Source organism: Carassius auratus, chromosome 29 (assembly GCF_003368295.1).
Source record: "Carassius auratus strain Wakin chromosome 29, ASM336829v1, whole genome shotgun sequence".
NCBI classification, from domain to species: Eukaryota; Metazoa; Chordata; class Actinopteri; order Cypriniformes; family Cyprinidae; genus Carassius; species Carassius auratus.
Window position 1 is genome coordinate 20,926,734 of NC_039271.1, and position 15,454 is coordinate 20,942,187.

The 15,454-nt window shown below is 37.7% G+C and overlaps 2 long non-coding RNA genes across 3 annotated transcripts; both read left to right on the forward strand.

Moving 5' to 3' along the window:
- Positions 1–2,329: 2,329 nt before the first annotated feature.
- On the forward strand, positions 2,330–4,448 carry LOC113048363 (uncharacterized). The gene is made up of 4 exons (XR_003276449.1): positions 2,330–2,374; positions 2,872–2,931; positions 3,264–3,320; positions 4,364–4,448. It is a non-coding gene; the product is annotated as an uncharacterized LOC113048363 (long non-coding RNA).
- Positions 4,449–4,581: 133 nt separating this feature from the next.
- LOC113048365 (uncharacterized) lies at positions 4,582–7,196 on the forward strand. 2 transcript variants are annotated; one of them, XR_003276450.1, is made up of 4 exons: positions 4,582–4,621; positions 4,749–4,811; positions 5,892–5,954; positions 7,109–7,196. It is a non-coding gene; the product is annotated as an uncharacterized LOC113048365 (long non-coding RNA). The 2 variants fall into 2 exon arrangements; XR_003276451.1 differs by lacking the exons at positions 4,582–4,621; positions 4,749–4,811 and adding an exon at positions 5,322–5,454.
- Positions 7,197–15,454: the final 8,258 nt, after the last annotated feature.

A 15,454-nucleotide genomic window follows, 5' to 3' on the forward strand; every position in this document is an offset into this window, starting at 1 on the left:
CACAGAGACACCACTTCCTGCTATTAAGCACATTCAGAAGAAAAGCTGTTTACGTCGAGCTCGCAGCATTCTCAAGGACTCCTCTCATCCTGACCACGGACTGTTTAACCTCCTGCCCTCCAGTAGGCGCTTCAGGAGCCTCCGGACAAGGACCAGCAGATTCAGGAACAGCTTCTTCCCTACAGCTGTCTCCTTGCTTAATCCATAAACACTGCATTTGCACACTGAAATATTTTCTCTGCATTTTACTGTCCATTGCACTAGTGTAAATGATGTTCATATGTTCATAGTTTCTGCCTATAGTGTACATACACTTTTACATAATCTATCTGTTTAGTATGTTCATAGAACACCTATCTGTATATCATGCTGATAGTATATAAAATCTGTATATTATGTCCATAATTCTTATCTGTATAGTTATTGTACATATTGTACACCTTGTATATTCCATACTTACTCCTTATTGCACTTCTAGTTAGATGCTAACTGCATTTTGTTGCCTTGTACCTTACATGTGCAATTACAATAAAGTTGAATCTAATCTAAAAAGTTAGAGAATCAGACCCAAAGGTTGTGGGTTCGAGTCTCGTAACAACAGGGATTGTTGGTGGTTGGAGTGAATGTACAGCACTCTCTCCCACCTTCAATACCAGAACTGAGGTGTCCTTGAGCAAGACACAAAACCCCCAACTGCTCCCGGCTGCTGCAGCAAAAAAAATGGCTGCCCACTGCTCCGGGTGTGTGTTTACTGCTGTGTGTGCCCTTTGGGTGGGATAAATGCAGAGCACTAATCCTGAGTATGTGTCACCATACTTGGCCACATGTCACTCTGCTTTCACATATCCGTAATGTCCAGATTTTTCAATTTTGGAATTTTAAAATTATATTTTCTGTTAATTTTCATCTAGAGTTTAAAGAGATCAGGTTAACTGAGGGCTGTGAAGGGAATCTGGAGGTTTTCTACAATGGATCCTGGGGTAATGTGTGCTGGAACCAGATGGACAGAGACACAGTGAGTCTGATCTGTCAAGAGCTGAACTGTGGAAGATCTGGTGTTTTGTCTGATTCTACAGCAAGAGTGAAATCAGCTCCTAACTGGCTGGATAAAGTTAAATGTCGACCACATGATTCATATCTGTGGCATCTTCACCCTGGGGACAGAATGACAGAATGAAGCGGCCAAAATCACCTGCTCAAGTGAGATGATATTTAAATGATGTAAATGGTCTCAGTATTCATGTTTCTTTAAACACAATGTTTATATGTTGTTAGTAAACTAATGTTTAAGAAAAGCTAAAGTTAGCTGATGAAAAGAGCATACATTGATTTGTGAGGCTTAATTTACGTTTTCACACTGGTATGTTTCACTGAATGATTTTCTGTCCCTTATGTGCTAATGTTCAGTTCTCTTCATGTTTTAAACTCAGAGGATAAGAATCAGGATTCTCCTCGGAGTCGTCTGACATGTTCAATCTCACCATCTCCTCACCAGAAACAGTGTTCAGGTCAGTTACATCATACATTTAAAGCCATCTTGATTCAGTGTGTTTTTTGTTGTAAATGTGCTGAAGCTGTTCAGTGGTTGATGTGTGTGTGTTTTAGATCATGTACCTCTCAGACTGAGTGGAAGGGACGGCCCATGCTCTGGGAGGCTGGAGGTGTATCATAACGCTGTGTGGGGCTCAGTCTGTGATGATCAGTGGGACATCAGCGACGCTCAGGTGGTCTGCAGGCAGCTGGGTTGTGGAGCAGCACTGAGGGCTGATGGGAATTCAACATTTGTTGCTGGTGAAGGTGTTGTGTGGATGAACAAAGTCGAGTGCAGAGGGAATGAGATTCACCTGTGGGACTGTCCTCTCTCCCTGAATAACCACACTGACTGCTCACACAAGAAGCTTGTTACACTCACCTGTGCGGGTCACAACAAAATGTCTTGATAATCTTAGTACATATAATAGTTGAGTGTGTAATCAGTCATTTGCATGATCATTCATGTGTTTGTGTTTGTTTTGACAGATTTATCAGATGTGTCAGTGTCCACTACTCCTGCCACAACATCATCAGTTTCTCCTCCAGTTTCTCCTCCACCAGAGTCTCTCCCAGTGCTTGTGATTGTTCTGGGTGTTGTGCTATTACTGCTCTTAGTGCCACTGCTTATACTGATTCAGCAGAACAGAGTGATGAGGAGAGGTAGGAGAGATCCAGAGACTGTTATATTGTGTCTTATTCAGTGTGTGATCAGTCATGTGTTGTGAACTGATGCAGGTTTGTCTGTCTGCACTCACAGCTCTCTCTAAGAGGAGACACAGGACGATGTCTGAGGCTGTTTATGAGGAGATTCAGCACAGACACAATCACTTCACTCAGAGGGGTGAGACATGAGCCATCAATCTCATTTAATATCATTAATAAGAGTCTGTCAGACAGTAGATGTTCATCTATTATTAGTCCTGTTAAACCTCCTGCTTCAAACCACAGAATTCCTGACAGAAAACCACAGAGCTGCAGGTGCATGTTTGTGTGTGTGTGTGTGTGTGTCAGTCAGCGTCTCTTCCTGTGTTTATTTTTAGAGGGTCATAAGCAGGGACTTATATGTTTATACATGTACAGTAGATGCAGGTGTGTGTGTGTTTGTCTCTTCCTGTGTATATTTCTGGAAGGCAGTAAGAAATGGGTTCATATGTTTGCAAATAGGCCTAAACACCATGGGATTTTTTTCTTTAATGCTTTAAATAATAAAGTAATTGTGTTAAGTAATAAAGTAATTTTTTATGTTGTCACCAACACAATATTGTATAATCAAAAGGAAATGATGATTCAGTCTGTATGTAATAATGAACATGTTTCTGTTTTGCTCTTCTTTAACAGGGAGTCTCATCTCTGAAGAACTGCATTCTGGGTATGAAGATGCTGATGAGCTTCTCTCAGGTTAGAGAGCTGAAGGACATAATTATTCCACATTTTACAAAAAAAAAAAAAAAAAAAAAAAAACTTATAATGAATAACTGTAACTACTAACTAGTAATTCTATATTATATTTGATAAATGACTCAATATTATTCAAATCCTGCTGTTTAAATTAATTTTAAATTAAATTAAATTTATGCATTTAGCAGGCTATCAATTTTTACCTATCATGTGTTCCCGGTGAATCGAACCCCCATCCTTGCACTAGCTTGCTTGCTAACACAACGCTCTACCAGTTGAGCTACAGGAACACTTGTTTACTTGTATATTAACGGTCTGCTCTCCTTTTTTAGCAAAAGAGTTCAATACTGCATATTATGATGATGTCACCAATGGCAGTGGCCTAAAAGGTCAGTGACCTTTTAAATAGAACACTTGATTCATTATCAGATGACATATAATACATTTTCAGTCTTATGATCTACAAAATACAGTACAGACCAAAAGTTTGGACACACCTTCTCATTAAAAGAGTTTTCTTTATTTTCATGACTATGAAAATTGTAGATTCACACTGAAGGCATGTGGAATTATATATGGAATTATATACATAACAAAAAAGTGTCATATACTAGGTTCTTCAAAGTAGCCATCTTTTGCTTTGATTACTGCTTTGCACACTCTTGGCATTCTCTTGATGAGCTTCTATAGAGGTAGTCACCTGAAATGGTCTTCTAACTGTGACGATCGTGCACCAGAGAGACACAGGGAGAGGGAGAGATCCAATTGCAGGTAAGGTTTATTAATCAAATAAGGGTATCCAAATAAACAGTCCAAGGAACAAACAAAACAAAAGAGGGAACGGGAACTCTGAGGACAAGAAGGCAAGGGTAAATCTCAGGAGACGAGAACATTGGTAACACGAAGGGTAAGGACTCCATACAAACAACAGGGAAAGACTGGTATTTATAAGGAGGCTAATGACAATAGATTTCCTGCACCTGGTGCAATTAACTGGAGTGCAATCACTGTGAAGACAGGACCAGACTAGAGGAATTTTAGTGCCTATGGTGAAGTGCCTAAGGAGAAGTGAGCACACTAGTGGACACCCAGGGAAACAGAGACAAGACAGCGTGTCACTAACAGTCTTGAAGGAGTTTCCCCGAGAGGTGCTTAGCACTTGTTGGCCCTTTTGCCTTCAGTCTTTGGTCCAGCTCACCCCTAAACCATCTCGATTGGGTTCAGGTCTGGTGACTGTGGAGGCCAGGTCATCTGGCGCAGCACCCCATTACTCTCCTTCTTGGTCAAATAGCCCTTGATGCCTTCAGTGTGACTCTACAATTTTCATAGTCATTAAAATAAAGAAAACTCTTTGAATGAGAACTTGTGTCCAAACTTTTGGTCTGTACTGTATTTTGACTTATGTATCCAAACATATTGTGTGCTGATGCAGAAGAGATGATGAAGGAAATCACACCGGGATACTATGATGATGTCATCACTGATGGACTGAAACCAGATCGTGAGAGAGGTGTCACTCTCTTATTCTTCAAAAGCAGATAATATACTTTTAAATCAAAATATTACAATATATGTAAGATAGATATTTCACATTTGTTCTGAATGTAATGAATGTGTGAACTTGTAGAAGATACACCTGAGAGTTATGATGATGTCATGACGAGCGACCACAACTCTGATATCAAAAAAGGTGTTTTACTTTATCAGTTTTTTAAATTAATATCACTCTACAATCAAGATCATTACAGATAATTTTAAATTCCTGCCTTAATGAGTTTTTGGTTTACACTTAAATTGACTCATATTTGCATTTGTAGTGAACACACCAGAGAATTATGATGATGTCATCATTAATAGACCAAACTCTCGAGGTTTAACAGGTGAGATGCACAGAACTACATTTTCATTCACCCTTCACATATTTACATGAGTATTGTGATGTGCTGGAGAAAGCTGGCTGAGATCAGATCTAACTGCAGGAGTTTAATAGAAGTAACACACGGAAGAGAAACACAGGCAGAACAAGCAGCAATACATTCAACAGCTGACAAAACACAAGAGAAACACAAGGGTGATTTATACACCTAATTTTTCAACACCGAAGTAAGCCGTTTTCTGTTAATGTGAGACTTCTGGGTTCATTAGCTGCTGTAGGGGAATAATGAGAAAAATAACAACATGCAGTAAACTGTATGCACTACAAACCAGTGTGTTAATAATTAAGATTATGCATTCAAATAATAAGGTAAGTCACATCAGTTTGCAAAATAAAGCAGCAAAAAGAGATGTTTTGTACAGCTAAAAATATCTGGAAGCATATGAGACCGGAAACCTGACATAAAATTTACAAAAGCACACAGGAAAAATAAGGTGGATACACTGGAGAACAAAAGAGACTAATGAGTTACTATAGCAACAAGCAGATGGGTGTGGTCAAATGAGTGGCTATGGCAACTAATGAGGTTAACAATAAAGACAAACAAGGCACACAACAGACAAGGACAGAAAACACACAGGAAACATGTAACAAGTATCAGGCCCTGTCCACAGGAACACAAGTATTTTCAAAACTGCAGCTGTTTCTTTGTGTTTTGGCCGAACGTACGCACACACAAACACAGTATCAGGTCACTGAAAGTGAGACTTTTTAAAACTCCTGCCAGGGTGAAGATTTCCAGAAACCCTGATTGCACTGTTGTTATGTAGTAACAGAGATTTTAGCTTGTTATTTCGCAGTGCACACTGTTGTCAGGCTTCTGATTGTGGACAATTTTTAATTTTTTAATTTTTTTTTTAATGAAGGGGGGAAATTTCCTGTTTATAAAAATATCAGTGTATGTGCGGACTAGGCCTCAGACATGTGTTCCGTGTAATAAAGTCACTCAAGGGAAAAATTATCCTTCAAATAAGAAAGTGTTTTATAAACTGGTATGACATGTTTTTCTGTCTTTCTTGATCAGAGAGAGTTCAGGAGGAGTATGATGATGTGATGAGTGTCAGTGAAGATGTGAGAAACCTGTTGGGTAAGTTATTATAACCATTTTGGTTTCATTATATTGACTACTTCATTTTAATTTAGTTAATATTTTCCTTTTTAGACTTTTAAAATATTCATCCAATAACAACATTTGACCTCATTCTGGGCCCTATCTTGCACCCAGCGCAATTGACTTTGTACACCGACGCATGTGTCATTCCTATTTTGCACCTGCGCAAAGCGCGCTTTTCCCTCCACAGAAGCACGTCGCTAAACTAGTGAATGAACTTGCGCTCCCTGGGCGGTTCAGCGCAAAAAAGGAGGCGTGTTCCGGCGCAAACAATCCCTGGTGCTATTTTGCTGTTCCATTAAACAATTGCGCCACTGACCAGAAAAAAACTAGTCTAAAGTCAGTGGCGCGTTGCGCGTTGTTCATTATGCTATTTTAAGGGCGCATGCTTGACCATAATGTATAGCGTGCACAACGCGCATACACTTTGCTCATGTAATCTACACAGATGCAACAGTTATTTTTGCAAATCATAAATTGTTACACTAAAAAAAATTAACACATGAGATGACGGAAATCATGGTGTGCCACAATGATATAAAATAGGCATAAATCTAGCTTACAAATTATTCAGGCTAATTGTAGTAATTAAGGATCAGACCTGTTTGAGGTCATATATGTATAAGGACATCTGACAAATTGGTTTGTCCGTCAAGAACCAGGAAAAAAAAATCGATGAAACATTTGTGGCTATTTCCTCCCACGCCTGTTTAACCGACGCAATTTTGGGTGGGTTTCTCCCATCCCCATACAACACAACTTCTCTGTCTTTCACTGCTCTTACAAGAACATCAGTCTCCTCGGCTGTGAACCGCTCCTGGCGTGCGCCTGGTAAATACGCCATAATAATAGCAATCCATAATGGAACTTGCGCACCTGCTTTTAAAGGGAATGTTGGATGACGCTCTGATTGGTTTATTTCACGTTACGCCCAAACCACACCTATGAATAATGAAGCTACTTCAGACCAACCCATTTTAGATTTGCGCCGGGCGCAAGAGCCATTTATCCCGCCGGGAAAATAGCAACAGCGCCGAGACCCGCCCACAAAGTTACTTGCGCTTCGCGCTTTGACACTTGCGTTTCAGATCGTTAAAATAGGGCCCTTAATATTTTGTATTTAATAACAGATTATGATGATGTGGAGGAGGAGTCGAACAAAGAAGTGGGGCATTCGGCTCAGTGATCATCCACTGCCTCGGTTCAACAAATCTGAACAAAGATTGCTTGATATTGATATAGTTATTGATATGTTAAAAGTTTTTTTTTTTTTTTTTTACCCCCCCTCTCTCCCTTTTGTATTAAAACTTTTAAGCCATTGTGAGTTTTGTATTTTTTTGGCCTTGTTAATATCTATAAACAGAACACTTTCTAGACTTTTTTTTTGTGTATTTCAATAAGACATTATACAAACCCTGAAATCAAACTTAAACGGTTACTCCATCCCAAAATGAAAATCTTGTCATTAATCACTTACCCCCATGTCGTTCCAAACCCATAAAAGATTTGTTCGTCTTCGGAACAGAATTTAAGATATTTTGGATGAAAACAGGGAGGCTGAGACTCTTCCATAGACTGCCAAATAAATAACAGTGTCAAGGTCCAGGAAAGTACAAACCCTATTCCCAAAAAGTTGGGACACTGTACAAATTGTTAATATAAACAGAATGCAATGATGTGGAAGTTTCAAATTTCAATATTTTATTCAGAATACAACATAGATGACATATCAAATATTTAAAATGATAAAATGTATTATTTTTAGTGAAAAATAAGTTGATTTTAAATTTTATGGCATCAACACAAAAGTTGGGACAAGTCCATGTTTACCACTGTGTGGCATCCCCTCTTCTTTTTATAACAGTCTGCAAGCGTCTGGGGACTGAGGAGACAACTTGCTCAAGTTTAGGAATAGGAATGTTGCTCAACTGTCTTAAGTCTTCTTTGTCAAAGAAGTCTTCTTTGTCATAAAGTTCCTCTTTATGATGCGCCAAATGTTTTCTATGGGTGAAAGATCTGGACTGCAGGCTGGCCATTTCAGTACCCGGATCCTTCTTCTATGCAGCCATGATGTTGTAATTGATGCAGTTTGTGATCTAGCATTGTCATGTTGGAAAATTCAAGGTCTTCCCTGAAAGTGACGACGTCTGGATTAGGGTTGTAACGGTATGAGATTTTCACAGTATGATAATCGTCTCAGAAAATACCACGGTAATACGGTTTCGTGGTATACGGTATTAATCAGAATTTAGATTAATTTAGAATTTTGATTATTGGATGAACTAACCCTTTAAAACAAACAAATATTCTGGAATAATTAATGTACTCAAACAGTACACTGACTGAACTCCTGTGAAGAGAGAACTGAAGATGAACACAAAGCCGAGCCAGATAACGAACAAAAGATGGACTCATTCTCGAGGGTGAGTTATTAATGACATAATTTGGATTTTTAGGTGAACTAACTCTTTAATATCTTAATAAAACCTAAATTGTTTTTGGACATTGCTCTATGTGTTAGGGATAGAATACTGAAAATCTGCTGGTTTGTGGAAAAAAAACTTTAGAAATTATAATTAAAGAAAGAAAGTGCAATGACCACATATATCCAATAGAGGTCCGGGACTCATTTCATTTTCACTTAATTTTTCTTGATGCTTCAACTTCTCCTCATAACTTTTGAATTACAACTTTATGATACTTTTGTGAATATTTATTTAATCATTTCTGAAATACATAAAAAATCTGTATTTTTGTCAAATTTAGAATTTGTTGTTGTCTGATATATTTAGAATTATCTGCTTTTGCTAATTGTTATACATACATTTATACATACCTTTCCCCTCTCTTTCTCTCTCTCTGTTTGTGTGTTGTGTGTGTGTGTGTGTGTGTGTGTGTGTGAGTGAGGGAACATGCTTGTTCCATGTTGCATTTGTGAAATTTTTCAGATTTATGCCCGTTTTCTTTATTTTATTCCCCAATTTCTGTAAAAATGCTCTCTGTTGCAGTCACATACATTTGTGTGTGTGTATCAGATAGAAAGCTCGTTCCACTTTGTGTTTTTGCTCCAGGACCAGACCTTGATTTAAATGTTTTTTTTTTTTTTTTTGATTTATGCCAGTTTTAATTTTTACACACCTTTAAAACAACCAAATCAAGCCCAGTTTTTTGTGCATGTTTAGATGGATTATTTAGGAAAAGTAAAGGAGTTTCATAGAGTGGTCAACATTTGAAATGGACCTGAAACCTTCTTATTAGGACAAATTAGTTCTTAGGACAACTCTTTCTTTTCTTTTCTTTTTTTCTTTTTTTCTGTGTATATATTATTAGTACAGACATACTTTAGGTAAATATAAACAGTACACTTATGTTTAGGGAAGGATGAAGGGGTTAACCATACTGAAATCTGAATAAATCTTTAGCATATAAATAAATATTTATTTGTGAATTCAAACTTAAATTTCTGGCATTCAGAAAATCATCAGATATGCCTGTGATTGGTTAAATTGCTCAACGCTGCAAAACACGCTGTAAATATGAACATTGACGCTCTCTAGAACACAAATACACACTGGAGCGAATATCTGATGGAGTCCTCTGATTCCTCGGGGCCCCAAGCTTATTGGTTAAGTCCGCCCCTGCTTTTGAAATGATTATTAAAAAAATTAATGAAAATATGAGAAATATCTCTCACTGCTATAATGTATTTACATCATTCTGAGTGTAAGAATATAATATAGCAGCAGACAAAAAGTAAAATGTATGTGCTGTGAAATGATCTCTACATGAAATAAATTATATTTCTAGCTGTGAATAAAAACAAAATGTTTTGTCTGGAAAAAAGTGAGAAGCTTCTTCGTGGTGACACAAGAACAAGACACTTGACTGCTCCTCTTTATAGCGTCTCTTCACACTGGAGGAGGAGTCCCGCTCATCAGCGCTCACACTTTATTGATATATATATGGAGAAAATAAAAATGCCTCTGATTTGTCACTGATTGTGTTTGATGATTTCCTCTGTTGTGTCTAATAAGGTAACAGTGAGTGTCATTGGCAGCTGTGAGTCTCTCTCTCTCTTTAGGGGGCTGACATGAGCCAGTTTCTTCAGTGTGTTTGAGGGAGCAGTGGAGAAACTTGTGCACATCTAACCACACTCTAACCACATCTTGTAAGTACACAAATTGACTTTAAAGAGTTTAACTTAAATGTGTGTTGAAATGAGCCGTTTATATGATGACCTCAAATCCTGAACAGATGCCTGTGTAATATCTAGAAAAAAATATCTTGTTAACACTAATCATTAATTAAGAATTACATTTTATGAATGATTTGATCTTTTACATGCAATTAGTTTAATTTCAGATTATTTGTAATTTTTCTCGTATTGCATTATTTTGAATTAGTCAGTTTAAATTTTCTGTATCTTGATTTAGCTGTATTCTGCTTATGATTCTGTTCTACTGCTACTGTGGTTAAATCTTTCTGTCTCTTTCATGTACAGATTTCAACACTGTTTGGTTGGTTGGTAATGATAGTCCCTGCAGCGGTAGAGTGGAGGTTCATCATGATGGTCAGTGGGGAACAGTTTGTGATGATGACTTGGATAAGACTGATGCTGAAGTGGTGTGTAGAGAGATGAGCTGTGGAGAGACTACAGAGGCTCTGCATGGTGCTCATTTTGGATGAGGATCAGGACAAATCTGAATGGATAATGTGGCCTGTCGCAGATCAGAATCCACACTGAAGGACTGTAGATCATTAGAATGAGGTGTTCATGCTGGCTGTGGTCATGATGAAGATGCTGTAGTCATTTGCTCAGGTGAGCTGCTTCATACATCACCCTGTTAATGCATCACTGATCAGACTTTCATCCACATCTTATATGAAGTTTAAAATAATTGCAATTAGTTTTTTTGTAGATTAATTGATTATTAGCATATTTTAGGGTCTAAACTACTCACTTTCATCCTTTTGAAAAAATATGGAAGGTCAAGACTTTTTGCTGGGTCTCACTTGTTTTCTGGGAGAGTGGACAATATATTTTGGAGGACGATGGGGTTCAGTGTGTGATGCTGTCTTTGACCAGAAGAATGCAGAGGTTGTGTGTAGAGAGCTGGACTGTGGAGCTCCTGTACAGGTGCTGGGAGCAGCTGCTTTTGACAAAGGAAACGCTCAGATGTGGACACAAGAGATTCAGTGCAGAGGAAATGAATCACACATTCAACACTGTCCATCATCAAACTCAGATAAAATAAACTGCACCCGAAAATGATACCAGACTGATATGTTCTGGTACAATTTTTTATCTATTTATGTAAATCTAATTGTTACATTTACAAAAATTAATTGTTTGATCAGTACCACCATTATAAGCTTTGGGTGACTGTATTAAACAGAAAGAACATGACAATTACTGAGATTATCTCTGTTCTCTTACTAAGAATCTCAATAAACTCTGTTCTTTCTGTGTGAGGTCTGGTTAGAATGCTTCGTTGAGTGCAACACATGAAGAAGTGCTGCTGTAGCCTCAAGTTTTCGCTAGTTATTACACATGCACCTGAATAATCATGGAAATATGTATGTCACAATTATGAAAACCTATTTATAATAAATTGCTGACAGAACAATACAGGACAATTTTGTAATCTGCAGAATTTACATTTCAATTATAGGACCACAGTGTTTCCCATACATTGAGTGCATGTGTTTTTATATCACTGTATTTCTGAAGGAAACCGACTGTCTTCAGAAAAATGGCGTTTTCATTTAATCTTGCATGTAATGTCTGATAAAGGAATTTCTTTCTTTTTTCGAGTGGAGCACTGCTTTATGTACAGCACTTACTGGGGAAACCCATAGACAGTAAAAGAAATGAACACAGCGACCCCATTGGATTCAACAGAGACAAATGAAGTCAATTAGAAGCACGCACTTCCTGGGGGTCGAGCGTACTGCACAGACTTAAGCTGAGCTTGATGACGTAGATGTCACGTTAGCAACCTGTCTGACAATTGTAAGTCTTCTAATAGCTGTGGCAGGAGAAATTTTATATATCCCCCCAAATCTTGCAGACGTAGTTGAACAATTTTGTCCCGTTGCTTTTATGGACTCTCTATGGGCTTCTCTCTTGACTTCATGCCTCCACGTTTCCCCGATTGCCTCATTGACCGTAAAAGATTGTCTGCGAACTTCTCCTGTCCATACGGTAATTTCTCTACTGTGCGACAGAGTTGCAGGTTATGACGCAATAGTTAGCCTATTTTTACAAAAACTGCTTCTATGGGGCCATAATGTAAGATACAAGGTAATTGGACCTTTTATACATTTTCGTGTTTCTTTAGAAATAATTAATGGACAAACGGAGTCTTTAAATGACTCAGATGTAAAGTTATTCTCTGTCAAAGTGATGCCAAAATGAATGGGAGTCAATGGAATGCTAACAGCAGGTGGGGGTCCGCTAGCAAAAAAATGCCCCCCTGGGGAAACCTTGATCTCCATTACTCCAACAGCACCTCCTGCTGGCAGAGAATGAGTTTGGATATAAATGCAGCCTGGGAAACATTGGACTATGGTAAAAATAAATTCAACTGTATAACAGTTTCACTGTAATTCATTTTATAATGTTAGATTTAAAAGACAATAAAAATAAAACATTTGTGTCTTAATCCGGCTCACAATGATATGTCAATATTGATGCCATTCTTAACTTAACCGGAGCAGACAGAGACACTTGCTGCTTTGGCAAGGGGCGGGGCAGAACTGAAACACTGTCTAAACTGTTCACCAATCACAACCCACTAGGACAGCTAACCAATCACATTTCGTTTTTCTGAAGTGGTGCCAGGATGGGGAGAAAGGTATTGTAATAATGTAATTTATGTAAAAAAAAAAAAAAAAAAAATTTTTCGAACCACCAAGCATTTGAGCATGTTCTCGTACACCACCAAAACAAATTCAAGACATTGTAAAAGAGCATAATAGGCCCCCTTTAATTAAAAGGGGTTCCTTTGTGATTTTTTTTTAAAGCTGTCATTTTTTTTCTTCCTTTTGTTGTTGTTGCTGATATGTTTCCCCAATGTAAATGAGAACATTTTCAACTATAACCTTGTCTTGCTGCACCGCTGAATCAAGAGTCTACCGATCCGGTCCAAGGCATTAGAAAGTGGTTTATGCTTGTGGTCACATGCTTCATTATTAAGATGTCATCATTTTTAGACCAAGCTCTCAAGGGATAACAGGTGATATGCAGAGCTACGTTTTTTTCCATCCCTTTCCATGTTTACCTGAGTATTAGACATTTGATCTTTGTAAGTCACTTAAGGGAAAAGGGATCCTTTAAATGAAAGTGTTTTATAAACTGATGTGACATGTTTTTCTGTCATTCTTGATCAGAGGGAGTTCAGGAGGAGTATGATGATGTGATGAGTGTCAGTGAAGATGTAAGAAACCTGATGGGTAAGTTATTATAACCCTCTTGTTGTCATTATATTAATATCTTTATTTATAATTTAACTTTTAAATTGTTTTTCTTTTTATATTCTTTTAATTAAAATATTTGACATGGTTTGAGATTTTGTTTTTAATAGCAGTTTATGATTATGTGGAGGAGAAGTCAAATAAAGAAGTTGGGCATTTGACTCAGTTATAAGATCCCCTGCCTCAGTTCAACATATATGAACAAAGTTTGAGTGATTTTGTTATGTTGAGCCCCCCCCCCCCCCCCCCCCCCCCCCCCGTGTCCCATTTTGTATTGAAATCTTTTTAATTTTGCCTTCATGGAATTTTGTAGTACTTTTTTCTTTGTTTGTTTTCGTTTTTCTGGGTCTTGTTTATGTCAATAAAAAACATTTCAGACATTTGTTTATTTCAGTAAGCGTGAGATTCTATAACTACCCTGTGGCTTTTGCCTTCGGAACCCCGTTGCATGCATCTGCATTTCATCACCAGACAATCACAAGACATGATTTATTTAACTGTTTTTAGTCTCATTTTATTTCCCTGCTTGTGCTGATTTAACAGTTTCACTTCCTTTGTTACTTATTTATAACGAAGCCCCTCACAATAAAGATTGTGCCTTTGTCATTATCGGTCCCTGGAACCAGCTTCTATGCCTCACTGCTCGACTGCTCAACTCGATCAGATATTCTTAGACAATTTATTCGAACAGCTGGGGGCTCGTTTGTGAGAGGGGGGACTCTCCTTGTGAACCAGGAAAAAAAACAGAGAGCGAGAAGGCAAAGTGTGCCGGAGATCAGAGGAGGACCTACAATAAAAGGCGTGAGTGTTTTCAGATATTTATGGACTGAATACACGGCTTAACCTTGTTGGATCCTGTATCTCATAAAAAGAAGAGGTTGGTTTAATAACTAGATTGTTAGTGTGGCCTCTCCATTGTGGTTACACTTTGCCTGGCAACAGTTATGTCACTTGGAACCTTAAACGAGGTGATACTAAAAAAAGAACCAGGCCCCAAGTACTGTACCCAGTGGAAACCCCCCCAAAAGGTAACTGTACAAGCCGTACTGTGCCGTACCATGCAGTGGAAAAGCGCCATAAGTTGATAATTATTAACATAGAGAGTGGTTGGTTAATCACTAGTCATTAGTGACATTTTGGTTTCATTGTTGTTACACTTTGGCTGGCATAATTTGATAATTATTAAAGCTGCAGTCCATAACTTTTTTGGTAAAAATATTTTTTTATCCAAAATCACTTTTTAAGCAAGTACATAATAAGCCAATGTTCAAAACTATCGCCTTACTTTAGCTCAATTCACAGTGTTAAGTTTGTAATTAAGTTTTCTTTTTAAATTGTAGAGTTAGGTTTTTGCGGGAAATTTGAGTATGGGGCAGCGTCTTTACATCACATCTGTAAACGTAAAGAAGTTGTCCCGGCTAGTATGCTGTAACACACGTGAGGATGCTGCAGGTGACAGATTGTTTAAACCCCTTTTTCATAGCAGCTAGAATAAATGGCAGATTATAATCCTGAAAGGCTGAAACGACAGTCATAAGTGATTGGAGATTCACATGTTGTCAAAACCAAAATAATTAATAATAAGAAGTTGCTACAGGAAAAACAGTATGCGACCAGTGCTTAAGTAACCAACTGTTACTTGTAAAATTCTCCAGTGAACTTTCATATTTATACTTTCAACAGGGCCGTAGCTGGGGTCAGCGGGGCCCCGCTGAAGGTGGTACCAGTGGGCCCTGTTTGAAATTGTTTAATTTATATGTTCATTCTAATTATTTATTTGTGCTAATTGCACAATGTTTAAGCTGTTTCATGTTTGTAGGTGTACAGGTACAGAAAACAAATAATTAAATATAAAATATCACTGCATAGTCTTCACTGTAAAAATAAATGAACTGTCAACCCAAAATGTATTCAGACAATATTTCTTACATTATCACAGTTTATTTGCTCTAGTTTATAAAATGGTAATAAAACATGATAAGAAATCAGAGTTGAACTGT